The sequence below is a fragment of the Oncorhynchus keta genome, unplaced genomic scaffold (assembly GCF_023373465.1).
Source record: "Oncorhynchus keta strain PuntledgeMale-10-30-2019 unplaced genomic scaffold, Oket_V2 Un_contig_30344_pilon_pilon, whole genome shotgun sequence".
Classification (NCBI taxonomy): Eukaryota; Metazoa; Chordata; class Actinopteri; order Salmoniformes; family Salmonidae; genus Oncorhynchus; species Oncorhynchus keta.
Window position 1 is genome coordinate 1 of NW_026287001.1, and position 27,242 is coordinate 27,242.

A 27,242-nucleotide genomic window follows, 5' to 3' on the forward strand; every position below is an offset into this window, starting at 1 on the left:
CTCCTAACTGTCCCTAGAATTTCTAAGCAAACAGCTGAGGCAGGGCTTTCTCCTATAGAGCTCCATTTTTATGGAACGGTCTGCTCTACCCATGTGAGAGACGCAGACTCGGTCTCAACCTTTAAGTCTTTACTAAAGACTCATCTCTTCAGTAGGTCATATGATTGAGTGTAGTCTGGCCCAGGAGGGGAAGGTGAACGGAAAGAATCTGGAGCAACGAACCGCCCTTGCTGTCTCTGCCTGGCCGGTTCCCCTCTCTCCACTGCAAATCTCTGCCTCTAACCCTATTACAGGGGCTGAGTTACTGGCTTACTGGTGCTCTTCCATACCGTCCCTAGGAGGGGTGCGTCACTGATGTGATCTTCCTGTCTGGGTTGGCGCCCCCCCGCCTTGGGTTGTGCCGTGGCGGAGATCTTTGTGGGCTATACTCGGCCTTGTCTCAGGATGATAAGTTGGTGGTTGAAGATATCCCTCTAGTGGTGTGGGGGCTGTGCTTTGACAAAGTGGATGGGGTTATATCCTTCCTGTTTGGCCCTGTCTGGGGGTGTCCTCGGATGGGGCCACGGTGTCTCCCGACCCCTTCTGTCTCAGCCTCCAGTATTTATGCTGCAGTAGTTTATGTGTCGGGGGGCTGGGGACAGTTTGTTATATCTGGAGTACTTCTCCTGTCCTATTCAGTGTCCTGTGTGAATTTAAGTGTGCTCTCTCTAATTCTCTCTCAGGGGACCTGAGCCCTTGGACCATGCCTCAGGACTACCTGACATGACTCCTTGCTGTCCCCAGTCCACCTGGCCATGCTGCTGCTCAAGTTTCAACTGTTCTGCCTTGTTATTTGACCATGCTGGTCATTTATGAACATTTGAACATCTTGGCCATGTTCTGTTATAATCTCCACCTGGCACAGCCAGAAGAGGACTGGCCACCCCACATAGGAAGAAACCTAGAGAGGAACCAGGCTAAGTTTTGGCCTTTCTAGGGAGTTATTCCTAGCCACCGTGCTTCTACACCTGCATTGCTTGCGGTTTGGGGTTTTAGGCTGTGTTTCTGTACAGCACTTTGAGATATCAGCTGATGTACGAAGGGCTATATAAATACATTTGATTTGATAATGCACGGCCCCATGTCGCTAGGGTGTGTACATTCCTGGAAACTGAAAAGGTCGCAGTTCGTCCATGGCCTGCATACTCACCAGACATGTCATCCATTGAGCATGAATAGGATCAAAGTGTAGTTCCAGTTCCCACCAATATCCAGCAACTTCACACAGCCATTGAAGAAGAGTGGGGACAACATTCCACAGGCCACAATCAACAGCCTGATCAACTCTATGTGAAGGAGATGTGTCGCGCTGCATGAGGCAAATGGTGTTCACACCAGATACTGACTGGTTTTCTGATCCACGCCCTACCTGTAACTGTGTTGTCTGTTTACACTGCTATGCTTTATCTTGGCCAGGTCGCAGTTGCAAATGAGAACTTGTTCTCAACTAGCCTACCTGGTTAAATAAAGGTGTTCTCAACTAGCCTACCTGGTTAAATAAAGGTGTTCTCACCTAGCCTACCTGGTTAAATAAAGGTGTTCTCAACTAGCCTACCTGGTTAAATAAAGGTGTTCTCAACTAGCCTACCTGGTTAAATAAAGGTGTTCTCAACTAGCCTACCTGGTTAAATAAAGGTGTTCTCAACTAGCCTACCTGGTTAAATAAAGGTGTTCTCAACTAGCCTACCTGGTTAAATAAAGGTGTTCTCAACTAGCCTACCTGGTTAAATAAAGGTGTTCTCAACTAGCCTACCTGGTTAAATAAAGGTGTTCTCACCTAGCCTACCTGGTTAAATAAAGGTGTTCTCACCTAGCCTACCTGGTTAAATAAAGGTGTTCTCACCTAGCCTACCTGGTTAAATAAAGGTGTTCTCACCTAGCCTACCTGGTTAAATAAAGGTGTTCTCACCTAGCCTACCTGGTTAAATAAAGGTGTTCTCACCTAGCCTACCTGGTTAAATAAAGGTGTTCTCAACTAGCCTACCTGGTTAAATAAAGGTAAAATAGGTATCTGTGACCAACCAGATGCATATCTGTATTCCAAGTCATATGAAATCCATAGATTAGGCACCTCATTTATTTATTTCAATTGACTGATTTCCTTATATAAACCGTAAAATGTCTTAAATTGTTGCATGTTTCCGTTTATATTTTTGTTCAGTATATTATTTAAGATACAAAAATACTTCTACAGTATGATTTACAAAATATATATTTGAAAACAAAACAAAAAAGACATTTGATGTACTGTGCATGTTACTCCAAAACATTGAGTAGACACATTTGAATTTACTACAACAAAAAAAACAGCAGTTTGATATTGAACTTAAAACTGTTTTCTGCAGAACTGCATTTCTCATCTCATCCAGCTGAGAAGTAAGGTTTCTCACTGTACTCCCAAGCATTTAGCTCTGCAACAGCATCTGCATTTAAGTCACAAAATTCATCAGACGTCAGAGTAATATTTATTTCAAACTGTATTACGAGTGTAAATGAAAACACTAATCATTTTTAAAAAGGCTATTTGGCTACAATGGCAGTTGGTGACACCCGAGACGCTGGTAGACAGTGGCACCTCACTCCTGCCAGCTTTTCCCCCGTCATCCCTGGGATTCAAACCAGCAACCTTTAGGTTAATGGACCGCTTCTCTAAAGTCGAGGCTACCGCCTCCCCCAGAGGTCAGGGTTAGATCCTGGTGATGAAGCCCAGTCTGAGGCTGGATGGCAGTTGTAGTAGCTCCAGGGCCTGAGAGGACGGGGTGAAGGGGAAGGTGACCTGGAAACGATACTGGGTGTCTAGCATCAGCTGGGAGGATCCCCCCTCACGGTCCTGGAGCAAGCCCTGAGGACAAGGGAAATACATTAATTTCTTACATTTAGTTCATGGAACTGGTTTTGGATTGTCTTGAATTTCCATATACTGGAACTGCTGTGATTAAAATAATTTCATAATAATTCAGGTGCACATGATCCTTGTCACATGATCGAGATCGGGATGCACATTTACACCTTACCTGAACTTTGCGGACAAACGACGGTGCCACCCTTTTCTCAAAATCATCAATGGGAGTGTAAGAATTCAGAATCTTGACAATCTAGAACAAAAAACATCAATGGGAGTGTAAGAATTCAGAATCTTGACAATCTAGAACAAAAATCATCAATGGGAGTGTAAGAATTCAGAATCTTGACAATCTAGAACAAAAATCATCAATGGGAGTGTAAGAATTCAGAATCTTGACAATCTAGAACAGGACAATAAACAAGGTTCTGTCACTGACACTGAGTAATATTCACAAAAAAACAGTCAATCTAAAGTATTGCCTGTGTTAAGTATCTGTAAGGATAGGGTACAACATTTTGTTAGCGTTTTGTCAAAGCATTATGGGTAATGTAGTACAGAAAGAAACAGCAACTAGATTCAGCCGCGGGACGATCCTTTCTTGAGCGGATTGTCAGGGGACCGGAACATAATTACTAATACATTTTACAGACTGCAAATTGACCGCAAGAAATACACAAACAGATACATTTGACTAAAATCATTTCAAACCTTGCTTACATGTGTATACAATCACATCTCTCTATTACGCATGGGAACCGTTGAGAATTGATTTCCTCGATTAAAATCACTTAGTGCTTATTTCCTGGTGCTTTTACAGTGTTTACTGTCCAACAATTTTTATTAAAAAGTATATTAATTTTTGTTCAGAAAACATGGGGGGTAGGGGGGGCCCTGTAGTACATCGTCCTTCAGTACCTGTACAGTGTTGAGTTCAGAGCATTGTTCTATGATTTCCTTGGCATCGTCATCTGTGGTCTTGTTGACCTGCAGTAACCAGGCAGCCTGACACAGAGGCTTCAGAGTTTCCATGGCACTGGTACCCTGCACGAGGTCCTTCTCCTTCAGCCACTCCTCCAGGTAACTGATGTTACACCTGCAAAACATGCTGCTACATTACCTACAGTAGCATACAGTCAGGTACCTGAAACATGTTGCTACGTTACGTACAGTAGCATACAGACAGGTACCTGAAATATGTTGCTATGTTACCTACAGTAGCATACAGACAGGTACCTGAAATATGTTGCTATGTTACCTACAGTAGCATACAGTCAGGTACCTGAAACATGTTGCTACGTTACCTACAGTAGCATACAGACAGGTACCTGAAACATGTTGCTACGTTTAACATACGTTGTAGGAACTTTCACTGTTTGCTGGGGAGGATTTAACTTGCCATCTCTTCCTCTGTTTCTTCTTGGTCATCACACACACCCCTACCTGATCTGCATGCCCTTCCTGAGAACATCCGCATTTGAATGTAAACAAGGACTTTCATTCCCCCAGGGACAAAAGAAGAAGAACTTACAGTGAACTTACACACACACACACACACACACACACACACACCTGATCTGCATGCCCTTCCTACAGGAGCACATGTCTTTGCGTAGCAGGATGTTGTTGAGTGTGGCCGCACCCACCAAGAAGAAAGTCTGTTTCACAGCCTGTTGGGACAACACAGGGTCAGACACAAACACAGGTAGATGTTGGACAAGACAGGGTCAGACACACACAGGTAGATGTTGGACAAGACAGGGTCAGACACAAACACAGGTAGATGTTGAGAAGACAGGGTCAGACACACACAGGTAGATGTTGGACAAGACAGGGTCAGACACAAACACAGGTAGATGTTGGACAAGACAGGGTCAGACACAAACACAGGTAGATGTTGGACAAGACAGGGTCAGACACAAACACAGGTAGATGTTGGACAAGACAGGGTCAGACACAAACACAGGTAGATGTTGGACAAGACAGGGTCAGACACAAACACAGGTAGATGTTGGACAAGACAGGGTCAGACACAAACACAGGTAGATGTTGGACAAGACAGGGTCAGACACAAACACAGGTAGATGTTGGACAAGACAGGGTCAGACACAAACACAGGTAGATGTTGGACAAGACAGGGTCAGACACAAACACAGGTAGATGTTGGACAAGACAGGGTCAGACACAAACACAGGTAGATGTTGGACAAGACAGGGTCAGACACAAACACAGGTAGATGTTGGACAAGACAGGGTCAGACACAAACACAGGTAGATGTTGGACAAGACAGGGTCAGACACAAACACAGGTAGATGTTGGACAAGACAGGGTCAGACACAAACACAGGTAGATGTTGGACAAGACAGGGTCAGACACAAACACAGGTAGATGTTGGACAAGACAGGGTCAGACACAAACACAGGTAGATGTTGGACAAGACAGGGTCAGACACACACAGGTAGATGTTGGACAAGACAGGGTCAGACACAAACACAGGTAGATGTTGGACAAGACAGGGTCAGACACAAACACAGGTAGATGTTGGACAAGACAGGGTCAGACACAAACACAGGTAGATGTTGGACAAGACAGGGTCAGACACAAACACAGGTAGATGTTGGACAAGACAGGGTCAGACACAAACACAGGTAGATGTTGGACAAGACAGGGTCAGACACAAACACAGGTAGATGTTGGACAAGACAGGGTCAGACACAAACACAGGTAGATGTTGGACAAGACAGGGTCAGACACAAACACGGGTAGATGTTGGACAAGACAGGGTCAGACACAAACACAGGTAGATGCAAATACAACCTGAAAATCATAGAGGTCCAAGAATCGATACCTGTGCAACCCCAGCAATTGATCCCAAGAGGGAGTTTACTCCTTTCCCCTACAGCCCCCGACACACACACACACACACACACACTGCCCCCCACCTGTCTGACCCCACCATACCTGAGTGCCCCCCTCCTACCTGTCTGCCCCCTCCTCCTACCAGTCTGCCCCCTCCTCCTACCAGTCTGCCCCACCCCCTCCCTGTCTGACCCCCCCTACCTGTCTGCCTCCCCTCCTACTACCTGTCTGCCCAACCCCCTCCCTGTCTGACCCCCTCCTCCTACCTGTCTGCCCCCTCCTCCTACCCGTCTGACCCCCCTCCTCCTACCCGTCTGCCCCCTCCCCTGTCTGACCCCCTCCTCCTACCCCGTCTGCCCAACCCCCTCCCTGTCTGACCCCCTCCTCCTACCTGTCTGCCTCCCCCTCCTCCTACCTGTCTGACCAGCCCCGCCTCCTACCTGTCTGACCAGCCCCGCCTCCTACCTGTCTGACCAGCCCCGCCTCCTACCTGTCTGACCAGCCCCCCCTCCTACCTGTCTGACCAGCCCCGCCCCGCCTCCTACCTGTCTGACCAGCCCCGCCCCGCCTCCTACCTGTCTGACCAGCCCCGCCCCGCCTCCTACCTGTCTGCCCCGCCCCCACTCCTATCTGTCAGCCTCCCCCTCCTTCTACCTGTCTGCCCCCTCCCCCTCATCCTACCTGTCTGCCCCCCTTCTTCTACCTGTCTGCCCCCCCTCCTCCTACCCATCTGATCCCCCTCCTCCTACCCGTCTGATCCCCCCCTCCTACCTGTCTGACCAGCCCCGCCTCCTACCTGTCTGACCAGCCCCTGAGTGACCCCCCTCCTACCTGTCTGACCAGCCCCTCCTCCATGCCGTGCTGACTCATAGTGCTGTGGTACAGACTGAGCTGCTGGAGGAGAGAAGAGATGGTGTAGATCTCCTGGTCCTCATAGATGCTGCTGGAACGCTTACGGAAACCTGTAGGCTTCATACTAGAGATTCCCTGGAGACTCTCGTGCTCCAGCATACCAGGAACTGGAGGAAACAGACACACACTCCTTATGTACAACAGGCACTGTATGCATGTGTGAATGAATGAAAACCTTTATCTTTAACCTTTATATAACAATACTTTCTTGGATTTCTACAAATATTTAATGGAAAGTGACTATCAATGTATGTATCAGCCTAGTGGTTAGAGTGTAGAGGCGGCAGGGTAGCCTAGTGGTTAGAGTGGAGGGGCGGCAGGGTAGCCTAATGGTTAGAGTGGAGGGGGCGGCAGGTAGCCTGGTGGTTAGAGTGGAGGGCGGCAGGTAGCCTGGTGGTTAGAGTGGAGGGGCGGCAGGTAGCCTAGTGGTTAGAGTGGAGGGGCGGCAGGGTAGCCTAGTGGTTAGAGTGGAGGGGCGGCAGGTAGCCCAGTGGTTAGAGTGGAGGGGCGGCAGGGTAGCCTAGTGGTTAGAGTGGAGGGGCGGCAGGTAGCCTAGTGGTTAGAGTGGAGGGGTGGCAGGGTAGTCTAGTGGTTAGAGTGGAGGGGCGGCAGGGTAGCCTAGTGGTTAGAGTGGAGGGGCGGCAGGGTAGCCTAGTGGTTAGAGTGGAGGGACGGCAGGTAGCCTAGTGGTTAGAGTGGAGGGACGGCAGGTAGCCTAGTGGTTAGAGTGGAGGGGCGGCAGGGTAGCCTAGTGGTTAGAGTGGAGGGACGGCAGGGTAGCCTAGTGGTTAGAGTGGAGGGACGGCAGGGTAGCCTAGTGGTTAGAGTGGAGGGGCGGCAGGGTAGCCTAGTGGTTAGAGTGGAGGGGCGGCAGGGTAGCCTAGTGGTTAGAGTGGAGGGGCGGCAGGGTAGCCTAGTGGTTAGAGTGGGAGGGGCGGCAGGGTAGCCTAGTGGTTAGAGTGGAGGGGCGGCAGGGTAGCCTAGTGGTTAGAGTGGAGGGGCGGCAGGGTAGCCTAGTGGTTAGAGTGGAGGGACGGCAGGTAGCCTGGTGGTTAGAGTGGAGGGACGGCAGGTAGCCTGGTGGTTAGAGTGGAGAGGCGGCAGGGTAGCCTAGTGGTTAGAGCGTTGGACTAGTAACCGGAAGGTTGCAAGTTCAAACTGACAAGGTACAAATCTGTTTTTCTGCCCCTGAACAGGCAGTTAACCCACTGTTCCTAGACCAGTTAACCCACTGTTCCTAGACCAGTTAGCCCACTGTTCCTAGACCAGTTAGCCCACTGTTCCTAGACCAGTTAACCCACTGTTCCTAGACCAGTTAACCCACTGTCCCTAGACCAGTTAACCCACTGTCCCTAGACCAGTTAACCCACTGTTCCTAGACCAGTTAGCCCACTGTTCCTAGACCAGTTAACCCACTGTTCCTAGGCCATCATTGAGAATAAGAATTTGTTCTTAACTGACTGGCCTAGTTAAATAAAGGTAAAATAAATAAAATAAAAAAATCATATCAATGTACAGTACCATTGTAGAATAATAGTGAAGACATTAAAACTATGGAATCATGTAGTAACCAAAAAAGTGTTAAACAAATCATAATATAATACAGCTTTGCACACTCTTGGCATTCTCTCAACCAGCTTCATGAGGTGCTGTCTCTGCCTGGCTGGTTCCCCTCTCTCCACTGGGATTCTCTGCCTCTAACCCTATTACAGGGGCTGAGTCACTGGCTTACTGGTGCTCTTCCATGCCGTCCCTGGGAGGGGTGCGTGAGTGGTCACTTGAGTGGTCACCGTCTGGGTTGGTGCCCCCCCTTGGGTTGTGCCGTGGCGGAGATCTTTGTGGGCTATATTCGGCCTCGCCTTAGGATGGCAAGTTGCTGGTTGGAGATATCCCTCTAATGGTGTGAGGGCTGTGCTTTTGCAAAGGGGGTGGGGTTATATCCTGCCTGTTTGGCCCTGTCCTGGGGTATCATTGGCTGGGGTGGGGCCACAGTGTCTCCCGACCCCTCCTGTCTCAGCCTCCAGTATTTACGCTGCAGTAGTTTGTGTGTCGGGGACTAGGATCAGTTTGTTATATCCGGTGTCCTGTGTGAATTTAAGTATGTGCTCTCTTATTCTCTCTCTTTCTCCCTCTCGGAGGACCTGAGCCGTAGGACCATGCCTCAGGACTACCTGACATGATGACTCCTTGTTGTCCCCAGTCCACCTGGCCGTGCTGCTGCTCCAGTTTCAACTGTTCTGCCTGCGGCTATGGAACCCTGACCTGTTCACTGTGATTATTCATATCTGACCCTGCTGGTCACTTATGAACATTTGAACATCTTGGCTATGTTCTGTTATAATCTCCACCCGGCACAGCCAGAAGAGGACTGGCCACCTCTCATAGCCTGGTTCCTCTCTAGGTTTCTTCCTAGGTTTTGGCCTTTCTAGGGAGTTTTTCCTAGCCACCGTGCTTCTACACCTGCATTGCTTGCTGTTTGGGGTTTTAGGCTGGGTTTCTGTACAGCACTTTGAGATATCAGCTGATGTAAGAAGGGCTTTATAAATAAATTGGTTTTGAAATACAAAATATAAGAAAAAAAAACCCTGGAATGAGTAGGTGTGTCCAAACTATTTTGACCGGTACTGTACATCATGTTGTTATCTTATGAGAGTAACCTTACCGATCATAGGCATAAGAGCCTTCTCCATAACAGATATGAACTGGTGGTAGATACGGATGGCCAGATCACTGAAGATCTGTCTGTGTTCAGACAAGTCAAAGTTCTGCAAGCAGTTCTTCTTTTGACGCGGAGAGTTCTGTTTCAGAAACTCCTGTGGAAAACGGCGGGATAAAAATTAACATTTTATAATAATAAACAACAGATCTTTAGGTCAGAGTATTACTACGTAAATATGAAACAACATATGGACTGGTACATTGTCTGTGGATAGAACCCCTGAACCCCTGAAGGTGTGCCGTATAAAATAGCAGAGTACCTCCTCTCCACTGTACTGCTTCAGACAGTTGAGCATGTGGTACATGTTCGAGAACCAGAACGACAGCAATTCAAAGTCTGCTTGGTGATCCTGAGACGGGTAAACAAATGACAACAACATAAACAACAACAATCATCCTGAGACAGGTAAACAAATGACAACATAAACAACAACAACAATCATCCTGAGACAGGTAAACAAATGACAACATAAACAACAACAACAACAACAACAATCATCCTGAGACAGGTAAACAAATGACAACATAAACAACAACAACAATCATCCTGAGACAGGTAAACAAATGACAACATAAACAACAACAACAACAATCAACCTGAGACAGGTAAACAAATGACAACATAAACAACAACAATCATCCTGAGACAGGTAAACAAATGACAACAACAATCATCCTGAGAACATCCGCATTTGAATGTAAACAGGGTCTTTTCATTCCCCCAGGGACAAAAGAAGAAGAACTTACAGTACACACACACACACACACACACACACACACACACACACACACACACACTTTGGCCTGTTATGAGTTTTCAGAGTCGTATGAAGAACTGTGAAAAGCAGAACAGGAACAGAATAGAGCGCTGACTCAGCTTACCGTGATGACCTTCTTAACCCCGCTGATTATGGCGTTCATGAGGGATTTGAGCTTTGCTCCGTCGTTGAGGTAGTCAGCGTGGCGGACACACATGAAGAGAAGCTGGGCGGCCATGTTGGGGATCATGTTGACCACTACCCCCCTGGGTTTCAGGTCTGCAAACACAGTTACAAACATGGGCCAGGTTAACAGACACACATGAAGAGAAGCTGGGCGGCCATGTTGGGGATCATGTTGACCACTACCCCCCTGGGTTTCAGGTCTGCAAACATAGGACAGTTACAAACATGGGCCAGGTTAACAGACACACATGAAGAGAAGCTGGGCGGCCATGTTGGGGATCATGTTGACCACTACCCCCTGGGCTTCAGGTCTGCAAACATAGGACAGTTACAAACATGGGCCAGGTTAACGGACACACATGAAGAGAAGCTGGGCGGCCATGTTGGGGATCATGTTGACCACTACCCCCCTGGGTTTCAGGTCTGCAAACATAGGACAGTTACAAACATGGGCCAGGTTAACGGACACACACGAAGAGAAGTTGGGCGGCCATGTTGGGATCATGTTGACCACTACCCCCTGGGTTTCAGGTCTGCAAACATAGGACAGTTACAAACATGGGCCAGATTAACGGACACACATGAAGAGAAGCTGGTCGGCCATGTTGGGGATCATGTTGACCACTACCCCCCTGGGCTTCAGGTCTGCAAACATAGGACAGTTACAAACATGGGCCAGGTTAACGGACACACATGAAGAGAAGCTGGGCGGCCATGTTGGGGATCATGTTGACCACTACCCCCCTGGGCTTCAGGTCTGCAAACATAGGACAGTTACAAACATGGGCCAGATTAACGGACACACATGAAGAGAAGCTGGGCGGCCATGTTGGGGATCATGTTGACCACTACCCCCCTGGGTTTCAGGTCTGCAAACATAGGACAGTTACAAACATGGGCCAGGTTAACGGACACACATGAAGAGAAGCTGGGCGGCCATGTTGGGGATCATGTTGACCACTACCCCCCTGGGTTTCAGGTCTGACAAAGAGCCGAGTGGTGTTAAGTAGGACACACAACGGAAAGCTTTATGCAAAAAAAAAAAAAAAAAAAAATTGGGCATTCCTTATTAGACAAGAGCAGGTAGTCCCTCCCTGTTTCAGTCTTTCTTCCATTTGATGCCTAATGAACACAACCCAGTTACAGACATGAGACAAACCCTGTAAGCTGCTGCTGTTGTTTGAGATGTCACACTTTCATAGTGAGAACCAGTTGTTAGTGCATCCTCTCAGGTTCGTGTGATCTATCTTCTTAGATTCTTTTCTTAGGCCACGTAGACATCTGGGGTCATGCGATACTTTAAAAACAACGTCAACTCCAACAAGAATGGTGATGTGTTCATTACCCAGAATTATGTATTGAATGAGCTTGGGTTCATCCTCCCTCTTGTACTCCAACATTCCGAGGTATTCTTTGGGAATAGTGGGCGCTGGCGTTTGATTGGCTGAGGAAGAAACCACAAAGAAACAGGAAATGAGCTGAATATCAAATGATAGATAGAATGTACCAGAAGTTTACTTTGTCAGTGCATAATCGTGTTACCTTTCTCGGATGTTTGAAGACTCTTGATTTTATTTTGCAGCTTCCTTATCAACCGATCCTTCATGTCGAGCTGTTCTTCAAAGTCCTGTAATTAAACGTAAATATCACAAGGACTGAATTACACAGTCAAACGCAAACAGTCAGTCAAACGCAAACAGTCAGTCAAACGCAAACAGTCAGTCAAACGCAAACAGTCAGTCAAACGCAAACAGTCAGTCAAACGCAAACAGTCAGTCAAACGCAAACAGTCAGTCAAACGCAAACAGTCAGTCAAACGCAAACAGTCAGTCAAACGCAAACAGTCAGTCAAACGCAAACAGTCAGTCAAACGCAAACAGTCAGTCAAACGCAAACAGTCAGTCAAACGCAAACAGTCAGTCAAACGCAAACAGTCAGTCAAACGCAAACAGTCAGTCAAACGCAAACAGTCAGTCAGAAACAAACAGTCATCACAAACAAACAGTCAGTCAGTCAGTCACAAACAGTCAGTCAGTCAGTCACAAACAGTCAGTCAGTCACAAACAAACAGTCAGTCAGTCAGTCAGTCAAACACAAACAGTCAGTCAGTCACAAACAGTCAGTCACAAACAAACAGTCAGTCAGTCAGTCAAACAAAGTCAGTCACAAACAAACAGTCAGTCAGTCAAACAAAGTCAGTCACAAACAAACAGTCAGTCACAAACAAACAGTCAGTCAGAAACAAACAAACAGTCACTAACAAACAGTCAGTCAGTCAGTCACAAACAGTCAGTCAGTCACAAACAAACAGTCAGTCACAAACAAACAGTCAGTCACAAACAAACAGTCAGTCACAAACAAACAAACAGTCACAAACAAACAGTCAGTCAGTCACAAACAAACAGTCAGTCAGTCAGTCAAACACAAACAGTCAGTCAGAAACAAACAGTCACAAACAAACAGTCAGTCAGTCACAAACAAACAGTCAGTCAGTCAGTCAAACAAAGTCAGTCACAAACAAACAGTCAGTCAGTCAAACAAAGTGGGTCACAAACAAACAGTCAGTCACAAACAAACAGTCAGTCAGAAACAAACAAACAGTCAGTCACAAACAGTCAGTCAGTCAGTCAGTCAAACAGTCAGTCAGTCACAAACAAACAGTCAGTCACAAACAAACAGTCAGTCACAAACAAACAGTCAGTCACAAACAAACAAACAGTCACAAACAAACAGTCAGTCAGTCACAAACAAACAGTCAGTCAGTCACACACCATGTTCTCTGCAGTGAGTCGTGATGCCTCCTGAGTGAATCTGGTCTTGGCCTCGGTCTCCGTGTTCTTCTGTCTCCTGAGCACCTCCTCCAGCTCCTCCACCCTCCTCTCCACCTCCTCCTTCTCCCGCTCCACCTGCTCATGCTGCTCCAACAGCCTGAACAGAGAGGTTAGGGGTCAGTCGTGATCAGAATAGTAATGATGGCTTGATTGTGGTCTTGTGTGGTTCAGTTGGTAAGGGTGTGGTGCTAGCATGTCGAGATAGTGGTTGTGGGTTCAATTCCCCGTTGGGATTATATACATACATACATACATACATACATACATACACACAGTGTAAATGTATGCACTCACTGTCCTGCATGTCGCTTTGGATAAAAGCATCTGCAGACAATGGAATATTGTTATATGATTTCAGGGCTTGAGGATACTACCGTACTATATATATATATATATATATACCTGCGTTGGGATACTACTGTACTATATATATGTACCTGCGTTGGGATACTACCGTACTATATATACGTACCTGCGTTGGGATACTACCGTACTATATATATATATATGTACCTGCGTTGGGATACTACTGTACTATATATATATGTACCTGCGTTGGGATACTACTGTACTATATATACACGTACCTGCGTTGGGATACTACTGTACTATATATACGTACCTGCGTTGGGATACTACTGTACTATATACATGTACCTGCGTTGGGATACTACTGTACTATATATACACGTACCTGCGTTGGGATACTACTGTACTATATACATGTACCTGCGTTGGGATACTACTGTACTATATATACGTACCTGCGTTGGGTGGCTTCCTCTTCAACATTCATTTGAAGCTTTTTTGATATCTCCTCAATTTGTTCTAAAAAATAAAAAGAGAAAAATGCTTTTGTAATGACTTCCTGAGTTCCTGAGTTCCTGACTTCCTGAGTTCCTGAGTTCCTGACTTCCTGAGCTGATTGGATAACAATGACCACGAACCTAGAGGCCGAAGTGATGGTGTAGTGTACTGTGTCTACCTGTCATCCCTCTGGTCTGCTCCTCCAGTTGCTCCTCCAGTTCCTGTTTATGTCGTTGTAGCTCTGACACCGTCTGCTTCAGTTCCGGTATGACCATGTTTTCCTGGTTCAGCCTGGTCACTTCCTGGCCGATGCTGTCGTTGACAGATATTTTTTCTTGGAACAGTTTCTGCAGCTGATTGTTTTCGTTCTGCAGGTGTTCCACCTTGAACGTCAGCCCCTCTATCTGGCTGTCGGAGACCTCTTTCTGTTCCTTCTGCTTCCTCTCCAGCACTCTGCCGGCAGACAGACGAACAAGTCACACAGCCAGACAGACCAACCAACCGGCGTCAGACAGACCAACCAACCAGCGTCAGACAGACAACCAACCAACCAGCGTCAGACAGACAACCAACCAACCAGCGTCAGACAGACAACCAACCAACCAGCGTCAGACAGACCAACCAACCAGCGTCAGACAGACCAACCAACCAGCGTCAGACAGACCAACCAACCAGCGTCAGACAGACCAACCAACCAGCGTCAGACAGACCAACCAACCAACCAACCAACCGGCGTCAGACAGACCAACCAACCGGCGTCAGACAGACCAACCAACCAACCGGCGTCAGACAGACGAACAACCAGCGTCAGACAGACGAACAACCAGCGTCAGACAGACGAACAACCAGCGTCAGACAGACGAACAACCAGCGTCAGACAGACGAACAACCAGCGTCAGACAGACGAACAACCAGCGTCAGACAGACGAACAACCAGCGTCAGACAGACGAACAACCAGCGTCAGACAGACCAACCAACCAGCGTCAGACAGACCAACCAACCAGCGTCAGACAGACCCACCAACCAGCGTCAGACAGACAGACAGACCAACCAACCAGCGTCAGACAGACAGACAGACCAACCAACCGGCGTCAGACAGACAGACAGACCAACCAACCGGCGTCAGACAGACAGACAGACCAACCAACCGGCGTCAGACAGACAGACAGACCAACCAACCGGGCGTCAGACAGACAGACAGACCAACCAACCGGCGTCAGACAGACAGACCAACCAACCGGCGTCAGACAGACAGACAGACCAACCAACCGGCGTCAGACAGACCGACCGACCAACCAACCGGCGTCAGACAGACCGACCGACCAACCAACCGGCGTCAGACAGACGAACAACCAACCAACCGGCGTCAGACAGACGAACAACCAACCAACCGGCGTCAGACAGACGAACAACCGGCGTCAGACAGACGAACAACCAGCGTCAGACAGACGAACAACCAGCGCCAGACAGACGAACAACCAGCGTCAGACAGACGAACAACCAGCGTCAGACAGACGAACGTCAGACAACCAGCGTCAGACAGACGAACAACCAGCGTCAGACAGACGAACAACCAGCGTCAGACAGACGAACAACCAGCGTCAGACAGACAAACAACCAGCGTCAGACAGACGAACAACCAGCGTCAGACAGACGAACAACCAGCGTCAGACAGACGAACAACCAGCGTCAGACAGACGAACAACCAGCGTCAGACAGACGAACAACCAGCGTCAGACAGACGAACAACCAGCGTCAGACAGACGAACAACCAGCGTCAGACAGACGAACAACCAACCAGCGTCAGACAGACGAACAACCAACCAGCGTCAGACAGACCAACAACCAACCAGCGTCAGACAGACCAACAACCAACCAGCGTCAGACAGACCAACAACCAACCAGCGTCAGACAGACCAACAACCAACCAGCGTCAGACAGACCAACAACCAACCAGCGTCAGACAGACCAACAACCAACCAGCGTCAGACAGACCAACAACCAACCAGCGTCAGACAGACCAACAACCAACCAGCGTCAGACAGACCAACCAACCAGCGTCAGACAGACCGACAGACCGGCGTCAGACAGACCGACAGACCGGCGCCAGACAGACAGACCGACAGACCGGCGTCAGACAGACAGACCGACAGACCGGCGTCAGACAGACAGACCGACCAACCGGCGTCAGACAGACCAACCAACCAACCAACCGGCGTCAGACAGACCAACCAACCAACCAACCGGCGTCAGACAGACCAACCAACCAACCAACCGGCGTCAGACAGACCAACCAACCGGCGTCAGACAGACCAACCAACCAACCGGGCGTCAGACAGACCAACCAACCAACCGGGGCGTCAGACAGACCAACCAACCAACCGGCGCGCCAGACAGACCAACCAACCAACCGGCGTCAGACAGACCAACCAACCAACCGGCGTCAGACAGACGAACAACCAACCAACCGGGCGTCAGACAGACGAACAACCAGCGTCAGACAGACGAACAACCAGCGTCAGACAGACGAACAACCAGCGTCAGACAGACGAACAACCAGCGTCAGACAGACGAACAACCAGCGTCAGACAGACGAACAACCAGCGTCAGACAGACGAACAACCAGCGTCAGACAGACGAACAACCAGCGTCAGACAGACGAACAACCAGCGTCAGACAGACGAACAACCAGCGTCAGACAGACGAACAACCAGCGTCAGACAGACGAACAACCAGCGTCAGACAGACGAACAACCAGCGACAGACAGACCGACCAACCAGCGTCAGACAGACAGACAGACCGACCAACCAGCGTCAGACAGACAGACAGACCGACCAACCAGCGTCAGACAGACAGACAGACCGACCAACCAGCGTCAGACAGACAGACAGACCGACCAACCAGCGTCAGACAGACAGACAGACCGACCAACCAGCGTCAGACAGACAGACAGACCGACCAACCAGCGTCAGACAGACAGACAGACCGACCAACCAGCGTCAGACAGACAACCAACCAACCAGCGTCAGACAGACAACCAACCAACCAGCGTCAGACAGACAACCAACCAACCAGCGTCAGACAGACAACCAACCAACCAGCGTCAGACAGACAACCAACCAACCAGCGTCAGACAGACAACCAACCAACCAGCGTCAGACAGACAACCAACCAACCAGCGTCAGACAGACAACCAACCAACCAGCGTCAGACAGACAACCAACCAACCAGCGTCAGACAGACAACCAACCAACCGGCGTCAGACAGACAGACCAACCAACCGGCGCCAGACAGACAGACCAACCAACCGGCGTCAGACAGACAGACCAACCAACCGGCGTCAGACAGACAGACCAACCAACCAGCGTCAGACAGACAGACCAACCAACCGGCGTCAGACAGACAGACCAACCAACCGGCGTCAGACAGACAGACCAACCAACCGGCGTCAGACAGACAGACCAACCAACCGGCGTCAGACAGACAGACCAACCAACCGGCGTCAGACAGACAGACCAACCAACCGGCGTCAGACAGACAGACCAACCAACCGGCGTCAGACAGACAGACCAACCAACCGGCGTCAGACAGACCGACCAACCAACCGGCGTCAGACAGACCGACCAACCAACCGGCGTCAGACAGACCGACCAACCAACCGGCGTCAGACAGACCAACCAACCAACCGGCGTCAGACAGACCAACCAACCAACCGGCGTCAGACAGACCAACCAACCAACCGGCGTCAGACAGACCAACCAACCAACCGGCGTCAGACAGACCAACCAACCAACCGGCGTCAGACAGACCAACCAACCAACCGGCGCCAGACAGACCAACCAACCAACCAGCGTCAGACAGACCAACCAACCAACCGGCGTCAGACAGACCAACCAACCAACCGGCGTCAGACAGACCAACCAACCAACCGGCGTCAGACAGACCAACCAACCAACCGGCGTCAGACAGACCAACCAACCAACCGGCGTCAGACAGACCAACCAACCAATCGGCGTCAGACAGACCAACCAACCAACCGGCGTCAGACAGACCAACCAACCAACCAGCGTCGGACAGACCAACCAACCAGCGGACAGACCAACCAACCAGCGTCAGACAGACCAACCAACCAGCGTCAGACAGACAGACCAACCAACCAGCGTCAGACAGACAGACCAACCAACCAGCGTCAGACAGACAGACCAACCAACCAGCCAGACAGACAGACCAACCAACCAGCGTCAGACAGACAGACCAACCAACCAGCGTCAGACAGACAGACCAACCAACCAGCGTCAGACAGACAGACCAACCAACCGGCGTCAGACAGACAGACCAACCAACCGGCGTCAGACAGACAGACCAACCAACCGGCGTCAGACAGACAGACCAACCAACCGGCGTCAGACAGACAGACCAACCAACCGGCGTCAGACAGACAGACCAACCAACCGGCGTCAGACAGACCGACCAACCAACCGGCGTCAGACAGACCGACCAACCAACCGGCGTCAGACAGACCAACCAACCAACCGGCGTCAGACAGACCAACCAACCAACCGGCGTCAGACAGACCAACCAACCGGGGCGTCAGACAGACCAACCAACCAACCGGCGTCAGACAGACCAACCAACCAACCGGCGTCAGACAGACCAACCAACCAACCGGCGTCAGACAGACCAACCAACCAACCGGCGTCAGACAGACCAACCAACCAAGGGCGTCAGACAGACCAACCAACCAACCGCGGCCAGACAGACCAACCAACCAACCGGCGTCAGACAGACCAACCAACCAACCGGCGTCAGACAGACCAACCAACCAACCGGGCGTCGGACAGACCAACCAACCAGCGTCGGACAGACCAACCAACCAGCGTCGGACAGACCAACCAACCAGCGTCGGACAGACCAACCAACCAGCGTCGGACAGACCAACCAACCAGCGTCAGACAGACCAACCAACCAGCGTCAGACAGACCAACCAACCAGCGTCAGACAGACCAACCAACCAGCGCCAGACAGACCAACCAACCAGCGTCAGACAGACCAACCAACCAGCGTCAGACAGAACAACCAACCAGCGTCAGACAGACCAACCAACCAGCGTCAGACCGACCAACCAACCAGCGTCAGACAGACCAACCAACCAGCGTCAGACAGACCAACCAACCAGCGTCAGACAGACCAACCAACCAACCAACCAGGGTCAGACAGACCAACCAACCAACCAACCAGCGTCACAGACAGACCAACCAACCAGCGTCAGACAGACCGACCAACCAGCGTCAGACAGACCGACCAACACCTTAATTCAGCCTTGGATGTCAAATGATCACCGTGTGAAACAGAGATGTCTATTTTCTAAACACTCAGTAAGGTTTATTCCTCACATTGGGGCAGAATGGCCATGTGAATCCTTACAGTAGCATTGCTAACATTCTGTCACGTAGCAGTGCTAACATTCTGTCACGTAGCAGTGCTAGCATTCTGTCACGTAGCAGTGCTAACATCATGTCACGTAGCAGTGCTAACATCATGTCACGTAGCAGTGCTAACATTATGTCACGTAGCAGTGCTAACATTATGTCACGTTGCAGTGCTAACATTATGTCACGTAGCAGTGCTAACATTATGTCACGTAGCAGTGCTAACATTATGTCACGTAGCATTGCTAACATTATGTCACGTAGCATTGCTAACATTATGTCACGTAGCATTGCTAACATTATGTCACGTAGCATTGCTAACATTATGTCACGTAGCAGTGCTAACATTCTGTCACGTAGCAGTGCTAACATTCTGTCACGTAGCAGTGCTAACATTCTGTCACGTAGCAGTGCTAACATTCTGTCACGTAGCAGTGCTAACATTCTGTCACGTAGCAGTGCTAACATTCTGTCACGTAGCAGTGCTAACATTCTGTCACGTAGCAGTGCTAACATTCTGTCACGTAGCAGTGCTAACATTCTGTCACGTAGCAGTGCTAACATTATGTCACGTAGCAGTGCTAACATTATGTCACGTAGCAGTGCTAACATTCTGTCACGTAGCAGTGCTAACATTCTGTCACGTAGCAGTGCTAACATTCTGTCACGTAGCAGTGCTAACATTATGTCACGTAGCAGTGCTAACATTATGTCACGTAGCAGTGCTAACATTATGTCACGTAGCAGTGCTAACATTATGTCACGTAGCAGTGCTAACATCATGTCACGTAGCAGTGCTAACATCATGTCACGAAGCAGCATAGTGAGTGTATACGTTTAGTACATGTGATCTCTGTGGGATTGCAAGCATCACGGCAGTGACCATACAGTAGGGGGTTTGTGGAGACAGCACAAACTGATCTGGGACCAGTAGGGGTTTGTGGAGACAGCACAAACTGATCTGGGACCAGTAGGGGTTTGTGGAGACAGCACAAACTGATCTGGGACCAGTAGGGGTTTGTGGAGACAGCACAAACTGATCTGGGACCAGTAGGGGTTTGTGGAGACAGCACAAACTGATCTGGGACCAGTAGGGGTTTGTGGAGACAGCACAAACTGATCTGGGACCAGTAGGGGTTTGTGGAGACAGCACAAACTGATCTGGGACCAGGTTAATGTAGAGATCCAGAGTTAGATGGGAAAAACCAAACGTGTCAGACCTGGTAGCTTTCTGCAGCCCATCAAAAGCCGTCAACAGATCCCCAGCTTCATATATCTGTTCTGGCTCATCAGAGGCCAACCTTTTAACAACAAAAACATGTGTAAACTGGATTGAAACTATCATTGTCCCAAATATGTATAGAGAATAATATAGTTACATATATATGTATAGAGAATAATATAGTTACATATGTATAGAGAATAATATAGTTACATATGTATAGAGAATAATATAGTTACATATGTATAGAGAATAATATAGTTACATATGTATAGAGAATAATAGTTACATATGTATAGAGAATAATATAGTTACATATGTATAGAGAATAATATAGTTACATATGTATAGAGAATAATATAGTTACATATGTATAGAGAATAATAGTTACATATGTATAGAGAATAATATAGTTACATACAGTGGGGCAAAAAAGTATTTCGTCAGCCACCAATTGTGCAAGTTCTCCCACTTAAAAAGATGAAGCCTGTAATTTTCATCATAGGTACACTTCCAGAAAATCACATGGTAGGATTTTTTATGAATTTATTTGCAAATTATGGTGGAAAATAAGTATTTGGTCAATAACAAAAGTTTCTCAATACTTTGTTATATATACCTTTGTTGGCAATGACAGAGGTCAAACGTTTTCTGTAAGTCTTCACAAAGGTTTCACACTGTTGCTGGTATTTTGGCCCATTCCTCCATGCAGATCTCCTCTATAGCAGTGATGTTTTGGTGCTGTTGCTGGGCAACACGGACTTTCAACTCCTCAAAGATTTTCTATGGGGTTGAGATCTGGAGACAGAATAGGCCACTCCAAGACCTTAAAATGCTTTTACGAAGCCACTCCTTCGTTGCCGGGCGGAGTGTTTGGGATCATTATCATGCTGAAAGACCCAGCCACGTTTCATCTTCAATGCCCTTGCTGATGGAAGGAGGTTTTCACCCAAAATCTCACGATACATGGCCCCATTCATTCTTTCCTTTACACGGATCAGTCGTCCTGGTCCCTTTGCAGAAAAACAGCCCCAAAGCATGATGTTTCCATCCCCATGCTTCACAGTAGGTGTGGTGTTCTTTGGATGCAACTCAGCATTCTTTGTCCTCCAAACACGACGAGTTGAGTTTTTACCAAAAATTTATATTTTGGTTTCATCTGACCATATGACATTCTCCCAATCTTCTTCTGGATCATCCAAATGCTCTCTAGCAAACTTCAGACGGGCCTGGACATGTACTGGCTTAATCAGGGGGACACGTCTGGCACTGCAGGATTTGAGTCCCTGGCGGCGTAGTGTGTTACTGATGGTAGGCTTTGTTACTTTGGTCCCAACTCCCTGCAGGTCATTCACTAGGTCCCCCCGTGTGGTTCTGTGATTTTTGCTCACCTTTCTTGTGATCATTTTGACCCCACGGGGTGAGATCTTGCGTGGAGCCCCAGATCGAGGGAGATTATCAGTGGTCTTGTATGTCTTCCATTTCCTAATAATTGCTCCCACAGTTGATTTCTTCAAACCAAGCTGCTTATCTATTGCAGATTCAGTCTTCCCAGCCTGGTGCAGGTCTACAATTTTGTTTCTGGTGTCCTTTGACAGCTCTTTGGTCTTGGCCAGTGGAGTTTGTAGTGTGACTGAGGTTGTGGACAGGTGTCTTTTATACTGATAACAAGTTCAAACAGGTGCCATTAATACAGGTAACGAGTGGAGGACAGAGGAGCCTCTTAAAGAAGAAGTTACAGGTCTGTGAGAGCCAGAAATCTTGCTTGTTTGTAGGTGACCAAATACTTATTTTCCACCATAATTTGCAAATAAATTCATTAAAAATCCTACAATGTGATTTTCTGGATTTTTTTTCTCATTTTGTCTGTCATAGTTGAAGTGTACCTATGATGAAAATTACAGACTGACTAAATACTTTTTTGCCCCACTGTATGTATAGAGAATAATATAGTTACGTATGTATAGAAATTACACTACCTGGAAATGACCTCCTCTTCCATCATGCTACCAAGAAGTTGTCTTGTAATCACACTCATCTTAGCTATAGGAAAAGAGTCACAAACATTCATGGCCTGACAACTTGTACTGGACCTGACCCACCCTGTACTGACCCACCCTGTACTGGACCTGACCCACCCTGTACTGGACCTGACCCTCCCTGTACTGGACAACCCTGTACTGGACCTGGACAACCCTGTACTGGACCTGACCCACCCTGTACTGGACCTGACCCACCCTGTACTGGACCTGACACCCACCCCTGTACTGGACCTGAACCACCCTGGACCACCCTGTACTGGACCACCCTGTACTGACCCACCCCTGACCTGGACCACCCTGTCTGACCTGAACTGGACCTGGACCACCCTGTACTGGACCTGGACCACCCCCTGTACTGGACCTGGACCACCCTGTACTGGACCTGACCCTCCCTGTACTGGACCTGACCCACCCTGTACTGGACCTGACCCACCCTGTACTGGACCTGACCCACCCTGTACTGGACCTGACCCACCCTGTACTGGACCTGGACCACCCTGTACTGGACCTGACCCACCCTGTACTGGACCTGACCCACCCTGTACTGGACCTGACCCACCCTGTACTGGACCCACCCTGTACTGGACCTCCCTGTACTGGACCTGAACCACCCTGTACTGGACCTGGACCACCCTGTACTGGACCTGACCCACCCTGTACTGGACCTGACCCATCCCTGTACTGGACCTGACCCACCCTGTACTGGACCTGACCCACCCTGTACTGGACCTGACCCACCCTGTACTGGACCTGACCACCCTGTACTGGACCACCCTGTACTGGACCTGACCCACCCTGTACTGGACCTGACCCACCCTGTACTGGACCACCCTGTACTGGACCACCCTGTACTGGACCTGGACAACCCTGTACTGAACCTGGACCACCCTGTGAACTGGACCTGGACAACCCTGTACTGGACCTGGACAACCCTGTACTGACCCACCCTGTACTGACCCACCCTGTACTGGACCACCCTGTACTGGACCTGACCCACACTGTACTGGACCTGGACAACCCTGTACTGGACCTGAACCACCCTGTACTGGACCTGAACCACCCTGTACTGGACCTGACCCACACTGTACTGGCTCGGTTGTTTTCTTTTCACATTGTCCTTTCCACTGCATCAGCAACGATGGTGGATGGGTAGCCAGGACAGTATAGGGCACAGTAGTGTGAATTAACCAAGTAGACCTACTGTACCTATCGCTTCTTCTGACTGCCCCTTCATTCTCCGGTCCAGATCATCTCTCTGGGTTTGGAGGTTATGAAGATCCTTCCGTAACTCAGGTATAACCTTGGAAGAGGAAAAAATCAATCAATCAATGAACTAACCAACCAATCAATCAATACATCAGTCAAGTCCTTCACCCTTTGGACCTCACCTTGACGTGCTTGGTGAGCTGTACGACCAATGACCTTCAACCTCACCTTGACGTGCTTGGTGAGCTGTACGATAATGACCTCACCATGACGTGCTTGGTGAGCTGACGACCAACGACCTCACCTTGACGTGCTTGGTGAGCTGTACGACCAATGACCTCACCATGACGTGCTTGGTGAGCTACGACCAATGACCTTCAGCCTCACCTTGACGTGCTTGGTGAGCTGTAGGACCAATGACCTTCAACCTCACCTTGACGTGCTTGGTGAGCTGTACGACCAATGACCTTCAACTCACCTTAACGTGCTTGGTGAGCTGTACGATAATGACCAATGACCTTCAACCTCACCTTGACGTGCTTGGTGAGCTGTACGATCAATGACCTCACCTTGACGTGCTTGGTGAGCTGTACGACCAACGACCTCACCTGACGTGCTTGGTGAGCTGTACGACCAACGACCTTCAACCTCACCTTAACGTGCTTGGTGAGCTGTACGACCAACGACCTCACCTTGACGTGCTTGGTGAGCTGTACGATTTCTCAACGACCTCACCTTGACGTGCTTGGTGAGCTGTCGACCAACGACCTCACCATGACGTGCTTGGTGAGCTGTACGACCTCGACCTCACCTTGACGTGCTTGGTGAGCTGTACGACCAACGACCTCACCTTGACGTGCTTGGTGAGCTGTACGACCAACGACCTCACCTTGACGTGCTTGGTGAGCTGTACGACCAACGACCTTCAACCTCACCTTAACGTGCTTGGTGAGCTGTACGACCAACGACTCACCTTGACGTGCTTGGTGAGCTGTACGACCACTGACCTCACCTTGACGTGCTTGGTGAGCTGTACGACCAATGACCTCACCTTGACGTGCTTGGTGAGCTGTGCGACCACTGACCTCACCTTGACGTGCTTGGTGAGCTGTACGACCAACGACCTCACCTTGACGTGCTTGGTGAGCTGTACGACCACTGACCTCACCTTGACGTGCTTGGTGAGCTGTACGACCAACGACCTCACCTTGACGTGCTTGGTGAGCTGTACGACCAACGACCTCACCTTGACGTGCTTGGTGAGCGGTAACGACCAACGACCTCACCTTGACGTGCTTGGTGAGCGGTACGACCAATGACCTCACCTGACGTGCTTGGTGAGCGTACATTTCAATGACTCACCTTGACGTGCTTGGTGAGCGGTACGACCAACGACTCACCTTGACGTGCTTGGTGAGCGGTACGACCAATGACCTCACCTTGACGTGCTTGGTGAGCTGTACGACCAACGACCTCACCTTGACGTGCTTGGTGAGCTGTATGACCTGGTCCTGTAGATCAGTGTTGACCTGCGCCCCCTCCCTCCGTCTGTCTCTGCAGGCGGACTCTCTCCTCCTTCAGCCTCCTGTTCTCCTCCCTCAGAATCTCCACCTCCTTCTCATGGTCCTCCTTCTGCAGGTCAAGGTTGTTCTCTGCAATCCTGAGAAACTAAACTCGATCAATAGTGTCCTTTTCACAATACTGGACCATGACCTGACCCATACTGGACCTGACCATTACTGGACTGGACCATACTGGACCCTGAACCATACTGGACCTGAACCATACTGGACCTGAACCATTACTGGACTGAACCATTACTGGACCTGACCCATACTGGACCTGAACCATTACTGGACCTGAACCATTACTGGACCTGAACCATTACTGGACCTGAACCATTACTGGACTGAACCATACTGGACCTGAACCATACTGGACCTGACCATTACTGGACCTGAACCATACTGGACCTGACCATTACTGGACCTGACCATTACTGGACCTGAACCATACTGGACCTGAACCATACTGGACCTGAACCATACTGGACCTGAACCATACTGGACCCTGAACCATTACTGGACCTGAACCATACTGGACCTGAACCATTACTGGACTGGACCATACTGGACCTGAACCATTACTGGACTGGACCATACTGGACCTGAACCATACTGGACCTGAACCATACTGGACCTGAACCATACTGGACCTGACCATTACTGGACCTGAACCATACTGGACCTGAACCATACTGGACCTGAACCATACTGGACCTGAACCATGCTGGACCTGAACTATGCTGGACCTGAACCATGCTGGACCTGAACCATGCTGGACCTGAACCATACTGGACCTGAACCATACTGGACCCGAACCATACTGGACCTGAACCATACTGGACCTGAACCATACTGGACCTGAACCATACTGGACCTGAACCATGCTGGACCGGATCCATACTGGACCGGACCATTACTGGACCAGGACCATTACTGGACTGGACCTGACCATACTGGACCTGACCCATACTGGACTGGACCGACCCATACTGGACTGGACCGGACCCATACTGGACTGGACCGGACCCATACTGGACTGGACCGGACCCATACTGGACCTGACCCATACTGGACCTGACCCATACTGGACCTGACCCATACTGGATCGGACCCATACTGGACCGGACCCATACTGGACGGACCCATACTGGACCTGACCCATACTGGACCTGACCCATACTGGACCGGACTGGACCCATACTGGACCTGACCATTACTGGATTGGCTCAGATATTCCCACTGTTCCTGCTACTATGGTGGCTGAGTAACCAGGCCAGCCCAGTACAGCTTAGATTGGTTTAGCTCGGCCCAGAAGTAAAAAAACGGTATAGGTACACGAAGCAACTCTTACTTCCTCAATCTTTCTTCTCGTTCCAGATCTTCTTTCAGAGTCGTCTTGATTTGATCGAAGCCGTCTAGAAATTAAAGAAGTGAAACACATTATAAAATTACTATAAGGGGATAATATTCTGGACCCATACTTGTAGGTTTGGGTGATGTCAACCTCTGTCCAATCATGATTAAGTACCCATAAAACATGGTGATATAAAGATGGTAGCGCCCCTTATTGGCAAGAAATACTTTTTAAAAAGACAGCTAGCGCAAGCTCACATGCTCCGGGAGGGACGAGAGGATTCAAGACTAAATATATTTTGGAGCTAACTATTTTTTTTTTTCTCGTCGCCTCTGTTGGAGCTGTGTGTGTCTCGACGGATGGGCGAGGGTTGTAAAATCATCAAGGGCCCGGCTGAAGAGCACATAACTCTGCTGTCCCCCACAACTGGCTGATTATTCATTTATGCAAATTTGTAGGTCTAGGCTTCT

General features: G+C 49.2%; 2 long non-coding RNA genes and 1 pseudogene across 6 annotated transcripts; 2 read left to right on the forward strand and 1 right to left on the reverse strand.

Moving 5' to 3' along the window:
- Positions 1–2,233: 2,233 nt before the first annotated feature.
- The window catches only part of LOC118382522 (unconventional myosin-Vc-like), a 40,767-nt pseudogene continuing 15,758 nt past the window's right edge, over positions 2,234–27,242 (reverse strand).
- Positions 4,552–5,489, forward strand: LOC127923647 (uncharacterized). Of its 4 annotated transcripts, none has more exons than XR_008114940.1 (3): positions 4,552–4,660; positions 4,696–5,303; positions 5,340–5,489. It is a non-coding gene; the product is annotated as an uncharacterized LOC127923647 (long non-coding RNA). The 4 variants fall into 4 exon arrangements; XR_008114939.1 differs by having other exon boundaries at positions 4,552–4,622; XR_008114941.1 differs by having other exon boundaries at positions 4,552–4,622; positions 4,734–5,303.
- LOC127923648 (uncharacterized) lies at positions 10,415–11,306 on the forward strand. Of its 2 annotated transcripts, XR_008114943.1 has the most exons (4): positions 10,415–10,548; positions 10,660–10,735; positions 10,958–11,069; positions 11,182–11,306. It is a non-coding gene; the product is annotated as an uncharacterized LOC127923648 (long non-coding RNA). The 2 variants fall into 2 exon arrangements; XR_008114944.1 differs by lacking the exon at positions 10,958–11,069 and having other exon boundaries at positions 11,070–11,218.